This window comes from Thunnus thynnus, chromosome 18 (genome assembly GCF_963924715.1).
Source record: "Thunnus thynnus chromosome 18, fThuThy2.1, whole genome shotgun sequence".
Lineage (NCBI taxonomy): Eukaryota > Metazoa > Chordata > Actinopteri > Scombriformes > Scombridae > Thunnus > Thunnus thynnus.
Window position 1 is genome coordinate 28,696,750 of NC_089534.1, and position 5,611 is coordinate 28,702,360.

General features: G+C 37.2%; 2 non-coding genes across 2 annotated transcripts; both read right to left on the reverse strand.

Moving 5' to 3' along the window:
* Positions 1 to 1,788: 1,788 nt before the first annotated feature.
* On the reverse strand, positions 1,789 to 1,860 carry trnaw-cca (transfer RNA tryptophan (anticodon CCA)). Its single transcript has one exon. It is a non-coding gene; the product is annotated as a tRNA-Trp (tRNA).
* A 405-nt stretch (positions 1,861 to 2,265) lies between these two features.
* Positions 2,266 to 2,337, reverse strand: trnaw-cca (transfer RNA tryptophan (anticodon CCA)). Its single transcript has one exon. It is a non-coding gene; the product is annotated as a tRNA-Trp (tRNA).
* Positions 2,338 to 5,611: the final 3,274 nt, after the last annotated feature.

Genomic DNA, 5,611 nt, shown 5'->3' on the forward strand with positions numbered 1-5,611 from the left:
GCTGTTTGTTAACAGTCCTCTTAATATCCTCTTATAGGGAATCTATACAACATTTGATTTTTGTTTTAAAAGTCAGTTCAGAGAGGAAATCTTTCTAACCTGTTTTGTCTGAGTTAAGAAAGACTTCAGTGAACAGGGATGAGGTGATGTTTTGGTCTCTTTTTTAAATGTTTTTAGGACCTGAGCCCCAAAGGGGCGAAGACCCTCTTGTATCTGTTCTGTTTCTTTCTTTCTTTCTTTCTTTCTTTCTTTCTTTCTTTCTTTCTTTCTTTCTTTCTTTCTTTCTGTCTTTCTTTATCTCGCCACTTCAGACCTAAATTTTACCCCCTAAACATGCTCAAAAACTCACCAAATTTGGCACGCACATCAGGATAAAATTTGATAAAATGTAAAAATTAACCCCCAAAGTGCCAAAATGTGCTCGAGAGCGCCACCTGTGTAACGAATATGGCCGCCAGGGCCCGTAGGAATGTCGTAGCGAGATCGCTGAAAAACCCCTGACCCAAATCCAACAGGAAGTCCGCAATGCACACATGAAAGTACGACTTTTCCCCAATTTTGGACCCTGAATAAACGCTGTCTCCTCCTAGGGTGTTAATGGTATTGCTTCAAAGTTTAATACATGATTTATCACACTGTGCTGAACAAAAGTTATTAAAAACTTTGTAATAACTCGAACGGTTTAGATTTTGTATGTCCTGAAAGTTGCAGTGCCACATCACACCTTACAATGTAAACCAATGGGGAGGCAATCTCTAGGCATGGACTTTGTGTCAAACAAAGTCTGACAAATGTCTGACGTCTAAACTATAAGTCAGACAACTTTCAAACCTGTATCAATGGATTCACGAAGAAAATTCCTACTACAATATGATTTTTTATGTAAGATTTGGCCATAGTCATGGGATTTATGAGGATATTTCACAAGAAGAGTACTCTGAAATCCTTCTCTTCAGCTGAGAGGGAGAGGGAGGGAAGAAAGTGGGGGGACGGGTGTGGGGGTTAAATGCAGCTCATTTTTGAAGGATACAGCAGAAAGGTTGAAATACATACAGTACATAATATACAAACTTTGTATGAAGTTTGGTGTTATTATCATTTATTTTACAATAATTATGGGTCTTATATGTATAATTCAGTAGTGAGGATGACCTATGAGGGGAAGGGAAAAAATGGAGTGAGGGTGACAGTTTAGTGATAAAGTGCTGCAGAAAAATTAAATCTAAACTAAAATTTGTAGCTCTGTACTGCAGTTTTTCTTTTATTAGGGACCGAGCACCTAGTGGTTCACTCACACTCTCCATTCAAACATATGAGTATTTTTCTGTGTCCAGCTGCAGTTACTTATTGTTTCTACACACCTGACAGTACACATGTCAATCAAACTTTCACCAGGTCATGTGGGTTAAAAGTCTTTACTTTTCTAAAAATAGACTTGCTATAACTTTATTGTACATGCTTTTACTAGTCAACTAATCAGCCGAAAGACACAAAAACTAGGGGGATAAAATTCTTTAAGATGCTATGCCAATTTGCATGTAAAGTGCAATAGTTTCAGCACAACAGTTTAATACCAATTTGAAGTAAAATATATTGATATTGAATCATTTTTTGCACAGGTTGTCTTGGTGGAAGAGTTTGCAGATAGATTGTTATAGATTTTAGAAGCATTGTGCAATGAACATATCAGTAAGGCAGCAGGCTGTTACCAGAAGAACTGGACAGTTGCACATATAGACAAAGTTGTTTCTTGTGAGTGCAACAACACATGTTGCAAAGCTTAAATTTTGACCCTGACATGATTTGAACACGCAACCTTCTGATCTGGAGTCAGACGCGCTACCGTTGCGCCACAGAGTCTGTTTTAAACCTTTAAAAAGTCAAATAATCAGCTGACAAAACAAAAACTAAAGGGTGAATAAAAACATTTTGTGTTTGTCATCAGTGCAACATTACAACCTTTATAAAGTTGGAGGTGAAAGTGGAGAGAGAAAGAGGGCTGCTTAAATCACTTTTGAAATGCTATGACAGTTTGGTAATGTAAAGTGCAATAATTTCAGTTCAGTACTGATCTGAAAGCAAAATTACTGATCTTGAAGTGATTTAAAAGCAAAACCATCTCATGAGGAGCGAGACACACCACTGTAACGTCATAGTGTCTGACAGCAGCAGTTGGTTCACTGATCAGGGTTTGTAGATACTATCTGTATAATTTCCCCTGTTCAGCACCACAGAGTTCAACATAAAGGACAGAGCTTCCCATATTGACCCTGATGTGATTTGAACACACAACCTTCTGATCTGGAGTCAGACGCGCTACCGTTGCGCCACAGAGTCAGTTGTAAGCTTCTAATTAGTCAAATAATCAGCTGACAAACCAAGAACTAGAGGGAAGGATAAGAATAACCATTTTTTTCTTTGTCTATTTTCTCATTAATATTGTTTTGTGCAGGTTGTCTTGGTGGAAGAGGCAGGCAAAAAGATTTTCATAGTTCTTAAAAGCACTGTGCAATGACTGTATCAGTACTGTAGCAGACTGATCCCAAACTTTGACCAGGTCATGTGGGTTAAAAGTCTTTACTTTTCTAAAAGTAGGCTTGATGAAAATCAGGAAGTGAATTTCTTTTACATACAAACTCATCAAAAGTTTTCAAATTATTTATTGAAATTCAAATGAATGGGCCCAAAACTTGCATAATTTTGATGATGACACCGTTGAGATTAGATGTTTCGCCATGACAGAGGAAGTTGCCATAACTTTATTGTACATGCTCCAGTCTGCACCAAACTTTACATGTTTGTAAAGTCAGACCTGTCAGCCCAGGTCTGGAGACATCTACATGCCTGTGACAGAAGCCCTTGGACAGCACTGCGCCGCGACGTGCGCAAGGGTGCGAAGGCCCATTCAACGCTGCTTGCAGCTTTAATTTTTATATAAATTCTAATTGCCAAATTGCAATGTTTTTAGTTATTTTAATATCTAGAAAGCATACAGTGTATATATATATGAATTTACTCTTATAGCTTTTTGAAAAATTACTAGAATATCATCCACTCATCAGCGATACAGTCTGAATTTCATTGAGCAATCCTGCATTTTTAAATGACAATTAAAATGTACCTTGAATCTTGATCTTTGATAAGTTTGCATTCTTTTCTGTGTTTAGAACGAACCTGTACTGCAAATATGTAGACTTTATCGAAGTATACAAATTCTCCTATCTTTATCACACAGTCTCATGATCAGAGAACAGTCTTTTCTGTCTTGTAATGCCTCTCTTTGGTCTTTGGTTTTCTCGTTGTTTGTCTTGTTCGTCATTCAACCGTCATGTCTCATAGGGAGACTGGGCAAGGCAATGTGTTGTCTGGAAGCAAGGTTAAGGTAAGAATTCCTGAGAAGTGACATGTTCTCACAAAGTTCTGATGGTGCATGCTCCATGTCTGGTACGTGTGTTCTCATCCGTGATCATGCATGCATTTCTCTCCTCATGAAATAAGTACATGATGTTGCTTACGTAATCTTCATGATTAAACATTTTTTGTGTGTTTTCTTAATAATTTTATCCATTAACATGTTATTATCCAAAAGCCAAAATGAGAGGGATACTTGTTTCACATGCAAGATATCTGTAAATGTGTGTTTGTCATTCCTCTTCTTGCTGTTTAAAGGAGATGCGACTGTGTTGGAAAAAGCTAATGTCTGGTTTATTTATTATTTTAAGATATAAGAATCAGAACAATAAGTTGCATGGTTGTTTTCTGCAAGAGAGATATCGTTGTCAATCCAATTTTACTAAACCACATACACAGTCTAGATTAGCAGCTACCCATCACATCCAGGATTCCTGTGATGACAAAGAAGAAATGCAAACACTTGACAGACCACAGGATAAGCTGGGATGCTTCAGTAGACTAAACAAGTAAGCTCCTTATCAGAGCTACAGACGTCACCAGATGGACATAAAGTTGTGAGAAAGTTAACATTACATACTCTATGTTGATGATGTGTTAATGTCTACCTTCTGTAATACAACATTATACATTTTCATGACTTGTTTTTGATGTCAGGGCAGAACTCCTGTGTCTCCTGGGCCACCAGACAGTAGGTGGCAACCAACCGATAATGATCCTAGGAAGCTCCAGCACCATAACACCAAACACAATCAACCACTTTTAACACCAAACTTTCTTCCAGACCCTATCGGAAGGGGTGATTCCCTAAACCCCCGCAATACACCCTCCCCTACTAGTCAAGAAGATGAAGAGGATGAGCATGAGAGCAGGGTTTCAGTCAACTAACAGAGAAAGTAAGCCCCTTATTAAGAATGCAAAAAAATCTAAACAACTCTGAGCACTCGGAACCACTTTCAGCACCAAACTTTCATCCAGAAAGGACCTCTTTACCCCCTCCAACCCACCCTCCTCAAGCAGCCAAGGGGACAGCTCGAGATCAGTGTTTCAGTCAACTCAGAAACAGGCCTGGTGCCACAAGGAATCTTGAGGAGGCTTAGCCCCATCAGTCATATTTTTTCCCCCCTCTGTTTAAGAATTACGTTTCTACAGAAAAATAGCAAAAACAACAAAATTATTTTCCGAGATACACGTGACTATCACTTAACCGTTGTTTCAGAACCATGGACAGTGCTGTTTGTGGTGTGTAGATAATAAAAAAAAGCCAGACAGAGAATTGTTCATAAATTCAAAAAATATTTAGCTCTCTGCAAGTGCTATGTTCTTATGTGAGTGCTCTGGTTAGTAAGTGTATTCTTTGATTTTGAAACACTAGCCTTAGGTTGTTGTTATTTAGCCTTTCTGAGGCCATTGCACGGTTAAATCAATTAATTTTATTTTATGAAAAAATTTGCCCCCTTGCAGTTTTTAACAGACCCCTCAGTCACTTCATCCTGGCGCCGAGCCAGCTAAGAAAGAAAAGTAAGAAAATAAGCCCTTTATAAACACTACATAAGTCACCAAATTAGGATAAAGTCTTGATAAAATAAAATTAACATTACATTTTAGGATATTTCTTATCATCTTGAATAATATATATAGTAAATATTCATCACCATTTATCAATTTCAGTGCAGGAAACTTCCAAATATCCATTTTGAAGAACTGATATCTTGATAATCCAATTAGTTATTCCTCATAACCAAATGGGGCATTATGTTCTATGACAATTATTTTGTCTGATTAAAAAGAATAAATAGCAGACATGAGGATGTTTTTTTTCTATGTGATGAGTTGAATGCTTAGATATCATTTGTATATATTATATAACCATATAATATATATGATAGCACAAGATGCTGTAGTAATAAATTGTTAACTCTGTCCATATCCCAACCATATCATTGAATGGTAACTAATGTTTACAGGCACTATTTTATGTACTGATTTTACCTAATGTACTACTTCTTACATACAGTTAGCCTATTGCTCATATTTATGACTGTCTTTTAAAGGTGTGGTGTTGAATTCAATAAAAAACAAGTAAATCTAAAGTGATCCTGTGTTCTGTGAGCTCTTCTACTCTCAGTGATGTTGGGTTAACATGACGCTTCTTATATTGTGAATCCACTGCAGCTGTAGTGGCTACAGTTCTTCCACA